Source organism: Manis javanica, chromosome 4 (genome assembly GCF_040802235.1).
Source record: "Manis javanica isolate MJ-LG chromosome 4, MJ_LKY, whole genome shotgun sequence".
NCBI classification, from domain to species: Eukaryota; Metazoa; Chordata; class Mammalia; order Pholidota; family Manidae; genus Manis; species Manis javanica.
In genome coordinates this window covers 179,840,230-179,855,396 of record NC_133159.1, presented here as the reverse complement: position 1 = coordinate 179,855,396, position 15,167 = coordinate 179,840,230, and the positions used below count along the sequence as shown (strand labels likewise).

Genomic DNA, 15,167 nt, shown 5'->3' with positions numbered 1-15,167 from the left:
TTTTCTCTCTCACAAGCCAGGCAAGGTGCCCAGGGATGGCTCAAGCTTGGGGGACATCAACAGCACTCCCAAATCGCCACCAGGCCTTCCCAAAGCAGACCCCCACCCAGGGAACCTGTGTGCTTGCTAGGCAAGCAGGCCAGACAGGTCACGGAGCCGAAGCGCTCCCTGGAGGGCCACTGTGAATGTCCCGTTGCAGAAATGTCATAGAAGGTCTGGAACTGTCACCGTCAGTAGTAGGCGAGCATGTGTCAGCCTGGAATATGTCTAAAAGATAAGTGGGGGGCCCATGCTCAGACCTGGCATTTCACCAGTGAAGGAACACTAGCCTCTGCTTGGAGGCTGTTCTGTCACTGAATTCCACAAGGAGACAGGGCCGGGCTGGGGTGCCCCACTCCAGGCCACCAGTACCTGGCAGCAAGGGGAGGCAGTGGGAGCCATGCCCAGCCCCGTCACTGCTAACAGCCTCCAGGAGCCAGGGCCTGGTCCGGGCATGATGTCTGTGACCATGAGGTGGGTGCTGATGGCCCCAAGGAGGCCAGCTGCCCATCCCCAGCGCACTCCGCTTGTGTGAAGAGATCTAAGGGTGACTCTGGGGTGGTGCATGATCCCTACTGCTGGACAGATGACCAGCTCCACAGTCTGCCGCAGCCCAGGTCACCGTGGCAAGGTTCAGGACACCTGCTCCTGGGTCCATGGGCACTGCCAGCCCTTCTGGGCTTCCTGGCTAGACCCAGCTCCTCTCCTGCTGCCCCAGGCACCTGAGCAGCTAAACCTTCCTGGACCAAATCCCGGATTGCTGGCTGAACTTTCGGTACCATGGACCCGGGGGTCTGTGGACCCTCGAGAATTCCCACCCCTCAGATCCTTTTCCAGTCCTGCTCACTCCCTCGCGACCATCTCACAGCAGCAGACCTTGCCCTCTTCATTCAGGAGGAACATGACACCAGATCCATCCCCCCAGCCAGTCACCAGGAGGAGGGAGCCCGGCCTGCCCTGTGCCCACACCTGCCCATCCCCTGCCCATCCTCAGACTTGATCATTGCTGGAGCAGCTCACAGGACTCAGGGCGCCCCTTATGTGGACCCGTTTATATGCAGTAAAGGATAGCACAGAAGGCACTGAGGAACGGCCAGATGGACTCCGGGCGAGGTCGGGGAGGGTCCCAGGGGCAGCAGTTTCCATCCCTGCAGAGCGGGGGCATATCACCCTCCTATATGCAGATGTGTTCACCAACCCGGAAGCTCTCCAAACCCTGTGTTTCCGGGATTTTGAGGAGGCTTCATCACATAGGCATCATCGATCATGAACTCAGTCTTCAGCCCTTCTCCCCTCTGGAGGTTGGGAGGTGGGGCTGAAGGTTCCAGGCTTCTAGTCACAGCTCAGTCTTTCTGGTGGCCAGCCCTACTCAGGAGCCCACCAGAGTCACCTCATTAGAGCAAAGGGCACTCCCATCACCCAGGAAATGCCAAGGGATCGAGGAGCTTTGTGTCAGGAACCAGGGTTAAAGACCAAATATTAGAACAAAACACGCTCCTCATTTATAACTCTTAGGAAATTCCAAGGGTTTTAGGAGCTCAGTGCCAGGAACTGGGGACAGAGACCTACATTTTTTTTTTCCTTTGTTTTGCACAAGCTTTCTTCACCATTTCGAACACCAACAAAGCAAAGATGAACAGGGGAAGCAGCATTTCTTTGTAAATGACGGCATGTATGGGAAAGTGTCTACGCCACAGTGCTTTCTTGGGCTACTCATAAACTATCCACCCAGCCCAGGCGTAAGCATCGCCATGCAGAGCAGGTAACACCCGAGGTGAGTGCTGGGGCATTGGCCCGGGAGCCTAGCCAGGATTGGTGTGATTTCTGGGGTATTTTTCCCATTAAGGAGCAGACCCCTTTCTGTGGTCAGACACTGCGGCCCATCAGCAGGGCCCCAGGCCTGCGGTCTGGAGTAGCATACAGCATACGTGTCAAAACCTGGTGCCACGTGCCCCAGGAGACCTTGGAGCCTTGAAGGGCCCGTTTCCACGGTTCCCCCGTCCCCTGCTGGGTCTCACCAGTGAATGACAAACGGCCACACACTGTGCCTTCAGACTGAGCTCCTTCCCCAGCATCCCTCTTTTTTGTAGTTCATGCCCTTTCTACCTCCTGGACCGCCATTTGTGGCCACTCACTGACCTCTGACTGCATCCCTTCGGGCACCCTGGGAACCTCTCCTGCCCTCCCTTGAAACGTTCACCCACATTCATCTTGCCCCCATGAGATTTCCCTGAGGGTCGGGTTAGGGTCAAGCAGGACGTGCTTGTGTGGATTTGAAGACCGTCTGGAAGAGGGATCCTGGGCAGACACAAAAGGGAGCAGGGGTTCATGCGGGTGGGTTTCCTTGGCTGTGACAGCAGAGAACTCTGGGTTTGAGACTTGATACACGTTGAGTTTGGGAAAAACTGACCGACGATCAAGGATAGAAAAGCCACAAAAGTCAGATGGCAGGCCTGGGGTCATATGAGTACTCTCTTCAGACAGAATGTTCCAGAAATCAAGTGGGCTGCCTCACCTCATAGTGGGCTCCCTGTGGGGGGCACCCAAGGAGAGACAGAGCTCCTGTCCGGAGCACAGAGGCCTGTGCCTCCCAGGATGCTCTGCGGTGCAAGGAGACCAAACCTGGGTCGCCCAGGGGTCCTGGGAAGGCTCCCCCGTCCACAGGAGTGGCCGGTGGAACAGCCACATGCCCCGGGGGCAGCTCCCCCTCAGCCGGCTCTCCCGACAGGTGGCAAGATGCCCTTGAGCAGTCCCAGGGTCCTGGGTCTCCGGGACCAAATCCAACAGGAAAAGAATGAGGCTACTCCCAGTAAAACCAAAAGTCCAGGATCTGTATTTTAAGGGAGCCATCTGGCTCGAGTTGGAACGTACACCCCGAATCCCTGCGACCAAGGGCATGAGGTATTCAGGCTGGATTAAACCGTTCAGGGCTCCGCACACTGGAGCTGGGCCGCCGCGGGAGGGAATGGTGGGGCGGAGGCATGCGGGGTGAGCCTTCAAGCCCCACGACGTCAAGCTCCTGGGGGGCACCTGCAGCTGCCCAGGGTGTCCCCACAGTAGATGCTTAGTAACTGATTGTTGAGGGATTCATTGGAAGAAATGGAAGGACGGAAGGAAGAGAGAAAAGAAGCGAGGTGGGAAGGAAGGAGGGGGCAGCAGAGAGAAAGAGGGAAGAGTACAAAGGAAGGAGAAATGGGGCCGCAGAGGCACAGACGCGGCAGTGGCCGCTGCAGCCCGGCATGGGCGCAGCAGAGCCCAGGGCTGACTGAGGGCAGGGCAAGAGCAGCGGGTCCCAGGAGCAAGGAAGAGCCCCTCTGCGAGCGCCAGCCAGAGCCCGCCCTTCCCTGCCAGGGAGAAGCCGAGTCAAGGCTGGAGGGTGGAGCGGAAGGATGAGACCGAGGGGGGCACCTGCTTGGACCTGCGGACCCCCGAGCCATTGGGTAGGGCCCAGACGGGGGGTGCAGAGCGAGCCGAAGATGAGGTGGGCTGACTGGGAGCTGTGGCCCCCGTATTCCTTTGATGTCCACCTGGGCAAACTTGGCAGACCCAGAGGCAAATTCTCACTCCAGAGAAGGGAGAGCCAATGGGAGGGACCCTGGCCCCCGTTCCCTCCCACCCGGGGACCTCAGGACGCCCGTGGATGGTCTGTACCTGGCAAGCACCCACGGCACCTGGGGGGAGCTCAGGGGGCCCGGGGTGGACCTTGGCAAGGCCTCCAGCTAGACCCCAGCTCCGGCCTCCCTGCCGGCCAGGACCCTGCCTGTTCCCAGAACACCGCCTGCCCCGAAGGCCATTCACCCTGGAGGGTCAGGCCGAGCTAAGGGCAGGTTCCCAGCCCAGAGGCAGGGGTGAAGGCTGAGAGGTGCCAGCTGAAAGGCCCCACGTGCCCCGCCGGGGATGCTGGGGGCACAGCCATCCGGGCGCCCTGAGATGCCAGGAGAAGGTGAGTGAGCTCTCTGAGGGGCTGGCACAGAGCGTCTGCTCAGAAGCACGAGAACTTCTCTTTCCACAGAGCGCAGTGCTCAGGCTGAGGCTCCAGCTTGCTGGCCTCGAAGCTCCCACCTACCTGGGGGACCTGGGGTGCAGGGAGGGCAGCAAGTTCAACAGGTGGCAGGGCTGACAGGCCTGGGAGGCCCCTGCTGGGGACCCCCTAACACTCCAGGATGGCTGTGGGTGGGCTCAGAGATCCCGCCACTACCACTGGGAAACTCAGGGGTCTTCAACCATCAGCTGCCTTCTAGGGGGCGGAGCAGCTGACGGGACGCCAAGGGAGTGTGAGCCCCTGGAGGGACGGGAGTGCCTAGGAGCCTTGGCATGGCCGGCGGCGGCGGCCCAGGGCCCCCTCTGCTGCCCCCTGTGCCTTCTCTCACTGAAGGTGGCTTCTGGATGCAGAGAACCATGCTTGACAGAACCATGACAGAGCCAGGAGAGCTGGACCAGCGGCAGGCAGCCTGTGCAGGCCCGGAGCGGTGTGAAAATTTGGGCCTTGGGTCTGAAAGCTTGAGAGTTCAAGACGGTGGCAGCAGACCATCAAACCCAGCACAGGGGCCTCCAGAGGGCAGGTGCCTGCACGCCCACACACCCCACAGCCAGCCCACAGCAAGGGGCAGAGAGAGGCGAAGTCACAGTGAGGGAAGCAGAATGTCATAATGGGCGTTGCAGGTCACACATGATATGTACAAAGGTCCTGTGGTCACATGCTGAGGATCCTAGTGAGAGGCCTGAAGTCTGCCTCCCTTTACATCCTATGTCTCAGTTGAGCCTCTAAGTAACCCCATGAGATGGATGTCATTAGTCCCACTGTACAGAGGAGGGGCTCCTAGAAGTGAAGGGACTTGAGGACACTCAGCCGGCAGAGCAAGAATCCAAAGCCAGCCCAGGGGACCCTACAAGGCTGTCTCGGCCACCCTGGCTGTGCCACAAGGCGACTTCCCTCCTTAGCACTGCTGAGCGCAGCCCTGACTCCCCATCCATGGGTTCAAGACCCAGCTCTGCCCTTACTTATGGATCTAGCAAATTGCTCAACTTCTCTGGGCTTCAGTTTCTCCATCTGTAAAATTGATATTGCATTAATAGACCCTACATTCTATAAGGTGACTTTTCATGACATGCAAAGAACACCTAGCCCCACACACAGAAAAGGCCCCAAATACGTGTCCTCCCTTGATGCCATCTGGTTCTTATTTGCTGTCCTTCCTGCCCCATGCCATCTCCCACCTCACCCTCCAGCTTCTCAGAGTCAGGCACCCACCAGTAAACAGACCTGCAGGAAGCCAGGCCACGGGAGGCCATGAGGGGCCACGGAGCAGTGCGAGCAGGGCTCAGGCCACTGGCAATCCTGCCTAGGTAGGGCGCATGTACGCACGCACGCACTTTCTCCTGCGCTCCATCTCACCCAGGCTGTGCCGTGCGGCTACACCTGGTGGCTTTTAGTCCAGCACAATCCTGAGCCACGAAGGTCTCCCTCTAGTGGTCCTAGAAACAGCAGCTGCTGCTTGGGCCTGATTTCCAACCCCCAGCAGAAAGCAATGGAAACCTGGCTCCTGCCCAGCAGAATCCAAAGGAGCCCCAGCTCTCTCCCAGCTCCCAGCTCCCAGCCAGGCCTGGACCCGTGAATTCTGTTCATTCACTCATTTGAGCAACAGAACTAAGCACTTGCCAGCAGCAGCCCAAGCCAGAGGCTCAAATCTCAAAGCAGAATATGGCCAGGGACTTCAAGGGGACCCCAGGCTCAGGAGTGTAAACAGGCCACCGTCGGGGGCCACGTGCCACCCCAGGCTCACACCATTCCCAGGGCTAGGAGAGTGGGGATGAGTCCCACAGCCCTGATGTCCGGGCAAAAGGAGAGAAGAACAGTCCAGGAGGAAGGGCACGGGCAAGTCCTGGCAGCAGGAAGCTGCGTGCAGAGTTTGGACCTTGAAGCAGTGGGCTTTGCTGAAATGGGCAGGGGCCAGGTAGGAAGAGACCCAGTCGGAGGGGTGAACTTCCCCACAGGGAGTGGGCATGCAATGAATGAATGAATGAATGAACCACGTGTGTCCATAGCACCTCTAACAAGATTCCAAGGTGCCTGTCCCCGGTCTGCTGATTGGACTTAGCAGGATAGAAGGCAGACCCAGACTTTAACAGTAGTCCAGATAATTCTGAGATCAAGTCTGGAAACTTCCTGAGCTCCCTGTGGCATCATTTAGTTGCCTGGGCAGGCTCCAGCTTGTGAGCTGGGAGGTCTGGAGATAGAGCAGACCAGGGGGTGGGGGGTCGAGGAGGGACCCCAGGGCTAACGGTGCTAGGAGCAGCTAACCAGCACTTGGTGACTTCAGCAAGCCCATGTGTCTGAGCCTCCTGTGGTGCCACTCTGGAGAGGAGGTGCCCGGTCCCCAGCCTGCTCGGAGAGCTCTGAAGGGCAGACGGAGGCTGGGAGCCTGAAGCTGGGGCCTTTGCCGTGTGACAGCCACGTGTCTCCAGTTCTCTTCGCCTCTATGAGACCTGGTTTCTGCACAGTCAAATGGGACCATAAAAATCCATGGGTTCCTTGTGAGCTTCCTTTTTTCTGCCTTTTTAACAAAAAGTTTTGGCAAAATACACATAACACAACACATCTGCCATTGTGACCATTTTTAAGTGTTTTAATTCAGTAGCGTTAGTACATTTACACCGTTGTGCAACCATCACCGCCATCCATTTCCAGAACAAGTGTCCTTAGAAGAGACAAAAACAGACAAACAGACACAGAGAACAGAGAGAGACCTGAGACCGCAGAAGCAGAGACTGGAGGGACACGGCCACAAGCCAAGTAATGCCTGGGCCCCAAGAAGGTGAAAGAGGACGAATTCTCCCCAAGAGCCTTCGGAGGGAGCGCGGCTTACTGACACCAAGTTTGCAGCCTCCTGGCCTGCTAGACGGTGAGAGAATCCATTTCTGTTGTTTTTAAGTTTGTGGTGGCTTGTTCCGGCGGCACCTGGACACCAGGAGAAGGCCATGGGGTGAGAGGCTCCCCCATGCACCACGCGCTGGTCTTCTCTTCCCATTTCACAGACTCATAATGATTGGCAGCTTGCTTCCCAGCAGCTTGCCTGCCCAGAAGTCCATGCATACTTCTGAAGTCTGCCTCGGAACCTTGCCGGCCGGGTCGGGCCCCGCACCCTGCCAGTCCCACCAGCATAGACACAGAGAGCTTGCTTTTTCCAAGAAAGATGTTTTGTGTTCTACAGGCATTCTGTTATTATGGTTATTATTGACAGGCAACTTTAGGGACATAAAATTGCCACTGTATTTTGGGAAGTAAATTTTATTTCTGTGGCTTTAAAACACCAAACAAGCAAAAATAATAATCCCATTAGTAGCTGAATAGTGCCATAATTCTGTAGATTATCAATTTTACTGCAATCATAACTGCAAAATACCAGGAACCCGTTGCAGCAAGATGATTGGGAATAAACATCACTGCTGGGCCCCAAACAGAACCAGTAATTCCACTCTGGCTGCAAAGGAGCCTCATACTGGTGAGCATAAAATATGCTGGGTAGGTAACTGTAAAATACCAGCTCTGAGCTAATATTCAAACACTGCAGTGGTATTACTGGAAATCCCTTTTATGCCTCTGACAAGACACAAATAAAACAAATGTTTCCCTTTGTAGTTAAATTTTCAGTGATCCTGCTGACAAGAAATTTTTACTGTTCTAATTGTAAAGCTATAAAATGGAAAAAGAAGCCATTTCAGCTCCGGAGAGAGATGGAATGATAAAAATCCAGGTTCATCTGCAAGAAATCTATGGAATGGCTGGGACTAAGGCTGCCAGATAAAATACAAGCTGCTCAGTTAAATCCGAATTTCAGATAAGCAACAAACAATGTTTTAGCATACGTACGTTGCACATATTGCATAGGGTGTACTTATACTTAAAAAATGTCATTGTTTATCTGAAATTCAAAATTTAACTAGGCATCTGGTCTTTTGTCTGTTGTACTAAATTTGGCAGCCTTGGGTGAGGCCGAAGAACAAGGATGAACCTCCAGCCCCATCAGCGAAGTCTTGGCGGGGAGACATGCTGGGCTCTGGGCACAGGTGCTCCAAGGCGGCCAAGCAGGGTATTCTTGGTCTCAGTGGTTGAACCAAGCCCCTGAGCTCTGGGCGAGGAGAGGAGGGGGCGCTGGGCGGTGTTGACACAGCCTCTCGGCAGGAATATTTGTAGGTACACAGGTCAATGAGGAGAATAGGTGTGACTCTGACAGGGATTTATCACATTTCATTCAATCCTCACCTCATTTGATGGGAAGTGGGGGGCATGCTGATTGCTGTTTTGCAGAAGGAGACTGTAAATGGCTGGTGCAGTCACACAGCTAAATAGGGACCCTTGGGACCCGCAGAGCCCGAGATCTTCACCTCGGGGTGAGGGCAGGACGAGGTTTGCAGTGGGCATTCCTACTAGCAGGGCAGAGCTTGTTACCTTGGGAGGCTGCACCTTAACAGCTTTGCAGAAGGCCTGGCTTTAGAACCCGCCTGAACCCTCCTGAGATGCTCAGGACTTGGAGGAGGAAGGGCTTGTCTGGGATCAGAAATTGCATGATCCAGTTTTGAGCAGCCACTCATTTTCCAGGCCTAGTAGCCAGGAGATTTTTGGCTTTGCAAAAATTCCACTTTCAGAGGCAGACACCTTTGTCCCCTCGCCTTCCAATAGAAGGAAGTTAGGAGCATGAACCCCAGGGACCCCCGGAATAGACTTCACCCCAAGGGGGCTCCATGGATAAGCTTCCAGGAACTGCTTACATAAACAGCCCTCTTCCTTGCTGTGGCCCGTCTTGGGGTTTTGCTGAGCTCCAGTGGTGGCCATGGATGGGGGTGCTGAAGGAGACCCCTGGGTCTCGGAGGGGCACAGCAATGACACCCTCCCTCCCCGGGGAACCCCTCCCCCACCTCCCACTTCAGGTGCTCCCCTGGCTCCTGCAATGCCGCAGGCCCCCCTGTTGCTGGACACACAGCTCTTTATTCTGCTGTTTGTTTTCTCTTAATGCAGATAAGGTGGAAATGTAGCAGCCTTCCCAAACCACACCCAGAAGCCGCTCCTCCTCAACACCTGCACTGCCCCCCTCCCCGGGCCCCACCCAGGTGATCCACCTCTACCCTGCAGTCTCCCCGCCCCCACCAGGGCCTCCCATGGCTCGCGGGTAACCTGCAAAGCCAGCTGCACCCACGGTGTCTCCCAGGCGTCCCCCTCGAGCCTCGGGCCTCCTGGCCCTTCCCAGAACATCTGCCCAGCAGGTCCTCCAGGACGGCTGTTGCTCCAGCTGTCCCCCAGGGTTCTTTGTGGTTCACACCTTAGGAAGCCTTCAAGCCCTGGCTCCCTCACATCCGGACAGTAGTGGTCAGAGACGCCCGATTACCGCAGGCCTATAACCCGCGCCGCCGCACGCCTCATCCGCCAGCCAGCTCTCCTTCCTCCCTCAGATGTACTGTGATCCTTTCTTCCTTGCCACATGCACGTCCCCTTGCTGGAGCGGGCATTCACTAGGCGGCGTTTGGCCGCTGTGTCCTTCCCAGCCCCTCGAACAGTACCCCGCGCCCAGCAAATAGTTGCACTGGAAATGCAGGAAGGAAGGAGGTCGCTCTGCACTGGCGCTGTCTGGACGTCACTTACTCTGGAGTGCAGACCAAGCGGCGGCCCAGTCACCTGTGGGTGGTGTGTCCCCTTTGCCTAGTCCTTGTCTCCCTACCTGGATTAAATACTGAGAGCTGCATGCGACTTTCCTCCTCCACCCCAGGTCCCAGCCCTGAGACCCTGCACCCAGTAGATGGCCCTGCTGGGGACCCCAGGATGGCAGCTGCGGGGATGGGGCTTCTCCCCTGGAGCGGGTTGACTGGCAGGGGTGGGGCCTCAGCTACAAATGCTCTGCCTAATGCTCTGTAGAACCGCCCCCCCACTTGCAGTCCAGCCCCCTCTTCCTCCACTGCTTCAGGTTTGAGCACACAGCAGTGAGAGACAAGGCCTTTTTGGTATCCCCAGGCAAGGTGGGGCTGCGGCCAAGACAAGGGTGCTCAGAGCAGCCTGCTCCGGGGGCTGGCCACGGCTTGCCATGCCAGCCAGAGGGCAGAGGGCCACGGTGGCCTCTGGAGAAGCGCTAGAGCCCAGACTCTCTCCCTGGCCATCCCCGGCCCAGGAAGGTGGGTGCAGAGGGGCCTGTCCCCTGGGCCACTGCAGGGCTAGCCCCAAAGACAGAGGTCCTCCCCAGGGGTGCCCCTTGGGCACCGTCTCCACCCAGCTGGCTGGTCTCCTGGAGGCCAGGTCACAGGGCGGAGCTGCTGGCCTGAGAGGGTGGGGATGGAGGCTTTGCTCCCCAGATGCTGCACCTTCCTTCCTCTTTCTAGAAAACAGGGGACTGCCCTGTGGGCCCTGGGAACCTGCCCAGAGGTCTCCCTGAGCCCACGCCCAGCTGCCTGCCCCTGAGCCGTGGGGGAAGCGGAGGCGAGAGTGCCACCAGACAGTGGGAGAGCAGAGAATGTCGGGGGTGGGGGGCTCAGGAGGGAGTGTCCACTCAGAGCGCAGCCCCTGCAGCCTCTGCCGTGTGCCCCTCTGCGGCGCCCCACGGAGGGGATGTGAGAGGCCCGGGTCCCCCAGAGCATGGTCACAGGGAACTCTGAAGACCTGGCCCACCTGCCTAGGAAACTGCCCACTTCTGGCCTGCCCAGGGGCACCCTGCCCCAACCCAGAGCAGGTGGCGAGCAGCTTTCTGCAGAGCTGGGCAGGTGGCCTGGGCCCCTGGGCAGGCAGGTGTTCACTGCAGACTTGGCTGTGAAAGTGCCTGGGCCAGCGGCCAGGTTGAAGAGGGGGGCACCGGGCATCCCCCAACTCCTTAGCAAGCTGCACCAACCAGGGCAGGAGTCCCCACTGGTCCCTCTTCTCTCCCCAGTTGTCACCGCGTGGCCCTGCCCCACCTGTCTGGGTGTGAGATAGCCCCGGCTCTTTACTTTCCAGGGAGGGGTTAGTCAGGGACTAGACCCAAAGGGGGTGCGACAGAGGAGCCGGGGAGCAGGGAAGGGAAGGGGTGGGGAGCAAGTAGGATACAGCTGGGGGCGGGGCTGGGCCCTGGGCGGCGTTAGCTGGCACCCACCCCATGGTTACGGGAATGGAGGAGGGCCTCCTGGGGTCTCGGCAGAGCTGCCTGCTCGTAAGTCCCTTCCCCAGCGGCCCCTCCGCGCCTCCCCACCGCCCGAGCTTGGCCCCACTCCTGGCTCTTGCTGCAGGTCTCCTGTGGCCCTGAGGCCCTGAGGCCCTGGGGATGGGTGGGGTGGCCACCCTGCTGGCTTCGCCCCTCCTTCTGCAGGGCCCTCCTCTGTGACCTTAGTTTACAGGAAACAGGGTGCTAACGCCCAGGTTTACGGGCCATGTGGGGAGCAACAAAGACCTCTGTGGAAGACTGGGTGGGGCCGTGCGCCCTGAGCAGGTGGAGGCCCCGCCTGGCTGGCCTCCCTCTGAGCAGGGATCTGAAGTCTGAGCACCCAACCCTCAGGCAGGCTGTCCCCCACGTCACCTCTGTCCATGAATCCCTCACAGCAGACCACTCCACGGAAGGCTCAAAACCATGCCCAAGGTCCTATGGGCAAGGCCAAGGAGCAGCGCCAAGGAGCTGGGTGTCCGATGCAGCAGCCGCCTCACCGGGTGTCGGGAGGTCGAATCAGGATGGTGCCTGGGAGCTTGGGCTTTGAGCGCAGTTAGCTAGACCAGGACAGGCATCCTGCAGCCACAGAGGGCTCAGGCTTAAGCTGGGGTCCCAGAAAGCTAGTGGGTCAGCTTGTCTAGGGCACCAGACCAAGCTGGAGAGGCAGGCACAGAGGGTGCAGGCCCAACACTGAGACCTGAGACCCCCGAGGACACTGACAGAAGGACAGAGGCCACACGGGGTCAGCTTGGGCCTCATCTAACGGATTCCTGATGCCGACAGACCCAAGACCCATGGGCGTTTCTTAGTGTGAGTGTGGTGCAGGTCTCTAGGGCAGCAGACAGGATGGGGGTGGGGAGGTGCGGGGCCCTAGCGGTCAGCAGGCATGGGTTCCAGCCTCGGCCGCTGGCCTTTGGCGCTCATCCAGGGGCCCCATGTATGAGTGTCCTGAGGCCACTACAGCAACCACCTCCACCCGCAGGACTTTCAACAGAAATTTATCCTTTTACGGTTCTGGAGGCCAGAGTCTGAAATCAGGGTGCCAGCAGGGGCCATGCGGTTTCTGAAGGCCCCAGGGGAGGCTCCTTGTGGCCACGTCCAGCTCCTGAGGCCCAGACACTCCTTGGCTTATGGCTGTCGCCTCCGTCTCTCCAGTCTCTGCCTCCGTCCTCACGTCCTCATGCGGCCTTCTCTTCTGGGTCTGTCTCAGATCTCCCTCTGCCTTCATCTTACAAGGACACCAGCCACTGGATTCAGGCCCCCCCCAGATAATCCAGGATGATCACATCTCGACATTTTTAACTTAACTATATCTGCAAAGACCCTGTTTCCAAATAAGGCCTCATTCTCAGGTTCTGAGGTTTAGGACATGGACATAGCTTTTGGCGGGGTCACCATTCACAGGGGAGCCTCACTGAGACCTTTTAAGGGCTTCCTTCCCCGCACGACCTTACAGCGGGGTCCTCACTCCTGAGTTTGTGTCACAGAAAGGCGTGGCATTGGGAGGGGTGTGGGGTTGGGCGGTTGGAATGCCTCCCCAAATCCCTTCTGTCCTCCTGCCGGGCCAGGGACCACTCCCAGCCGCTCCTTCAGGAGGCGCAGCCCTGTGATGAAATCTTCCCTGAGTGTTGCTGTTCCTCCTCCCCGAGGGCCGAGGGGGCAGCGAGCAGAGCAGCCGCGGAAGATTCACCTTGTGATGACCCAGTGGCCGGCTGCCTGGGTCCCTGGAGGGAGGGGCACTTCGCTGACCAGAAGCGCCGACCTGGGCCGTCACAGGAGGAAGTGGACCTCTCTACAAACCACAGCTACTGCTTGGAGCACTTGCTAGAGCCGCTAAGCACAGCCTAACCAGTACCAGTTACAAGAAACAGAAGCCCACCTCAAGCCAGCTTAAGTCAAAAAGAGATTGAAACGCAAATCAAAACCTGGAGGAGACACCACTTCACGCCATTAAGATGGCTGTTAAGAAAAAAAAATGTTCAACAGCACGTATACTGAGATTGGAACAATACGGAGATTAGCGTGGCCCCTGCTCAAGGGTGACACATGATTTCGTGAAGTGTTCCATATTTAAAGCAAACAAACAAACAAAATAACAAGTGCTGCTGAGGATGTGGAGACATTGGAACCCTCGTGCACTGCTGGCGGGAATGTAAATGGGTGCAGCAGCTTGGAAACAGAAGGGCGCTTCTTCCGAAGTTAAACAGAATGACCCTGTGATCCAGCAATCCTACCATCGGGGATATGCCCAGAATAATCGAAAGCAGGGTCTCCAACAGATATCCGTACATGAATGTTCAAAGCGGTGTGATTCACAGCAGTCAAAAGGTGGAAACAAACCAAGTGCCCATCAATAAATAAATGGATAAACAAAACGCAGCCCAGCCACACACAGAATATTACTCAGCCTCAAAAAGGAAAGAAATCCCGACAGTTGCCGCAGTGTGGATGACCTTGAGGACATGATGCTAAGTGAAATAAACCAGTCACAAAAGGACAAACATTGCATGAGTTCTCTTACATGATGCACCTGGAGTAGTCAAATTCATAGAGACAGAAAGTAGAATGGTGGGGACCAGGGGCTGGAGGAAGAGAGAATGGGGGTTCAGTGCCTAATGGGGACAGAGCTTCAGTTTGGGACAATGGAAACATTCTGGAGATGGATGGTGGAGATGGCTGCACAAGAATTTGAACTTAATGCCACGGAACTGCACTTCAAAATGGATGAAATGGCAAATTTTGTGTTAAGCATATTTTACCTCGATTTTTAAAAAGTTGAAAAATACCTTGGCAAGAAGAAGAAAATATTAGACAAATGTGGGAAGATGATAATTACAGAATCTGGCTGAGGTTCTATGGGGATTCATCGTGTCTTTCTGCCTACTTCTGGTTTTTTTTTTTCAGGGTTTTAAAAACTTTTTTCATAATGAAAATTAAAAATAAAAAGGGAGAATTGAGTTATCAATTTTGCTGCTTCACAGTCTTCTAACAGAATGATGCATCCACACCCTTAACTCTGGGCATAGTTCTCCTTCTGTTCCAGCTGCTATAGCAGAATACCAGAGACTGGGTGGCTTAAGAGCCACAGAGAGTTATTCTCACACTTTTAGTGGATGGAAGTCCAAGGTCAAGGTGCCAGAATGGCAGGCTCTGGTGAGGTCCCTCTTCCCGATTCACAGCTGGCGCTGCTCACTGTGTGCTTGTATTGTGGAAAGGTCATGGAGCTCTGGGGGTCTTTTTGAGAACACTAGCCCATTCATCTCCTAATCACCTCCTAGAGGCTCCACCTAATATCATCATCCTCGAGGGACAGGATTTCAACATATGAATTGGGGGACGGCACAGACATGCACCCCATAAGCACCATATGACTTACTTGGTCCAATGATGTACACTGAGTAGGGACTTCAAATGCTCATGCACAATAAACTGTCTCTCTTGCACTGCTGAATAGCCCAGGAAAGAACACATCTAGGGTAACCTGCTGGTCAGGGAGGATAAGAAACATACCGAGCAAATCTGGACGCACCTACACCCCAGAGCTAAGCCCAGCCTGGATCTGCTGAACCCAACAAGCCCACAGAGATAAGAGCAAAAATCAAAGCTTACTGTTGAATGCCACAGAGATTGTGGGGCTGTTTGTTATGAGGCCTGATTATGGTGATGGCTGACCGATACAGGGAGCTTCCTCCACAACCCAGGGAAGTCACTAGTCAGTACTGTGACTGACAGAGGGGTGCTCTCTGGTTAAGTTAGGCAGAAAAGTAGCTTGTGGGTGCATTGGTAGCACAGAACAGGCTGCATAGGAGAGCACCCATGGCCCCTTACCGCATGCTATCTGACCCCATGCGGTCAGACCCTGTGAACCATCCTAAACAACCCTTCACCTTGGCATCCTGCCCTCAAGCTGCAAAGATCCAAGAGAGTTGCCAGAGCCCAGGAGAGGAAGCAGGGCCCTCCCTCCCTCCCTCC

The 15,167-nt window shown here is 56.4% G+C and overlaps 1 long non-coding RNA gene and 1 pseudogene across 1 annotated transcript; both read left to right on the top strand.

Annotated features, from left to right (window-relative positions):
• The first annotated feature begins 2,870 nt into the window (after nucleotides 1-2,870).
• LOC108407794 (uncharacterized) lies at nucleotides 2,871-15,129 on the top strand. Its single transcript, XR_001855807.3, has 3 exons — nucleotides 2,871-3,982; nucleotides 6,728-6,941; nucleotides 9,056-15,129. It is a non-coding gene; the product is annotated as an uncharacterized lncRNA (long non-coding RNA).
• LOC118968189 (U6 spliceosomal RNA) lies at nucleotides 13,171-13,269 on the top strand (annotated as a pseudogene).
• Nucleotides 15,130-15,167: the final 38 nt, after the last annotated feature.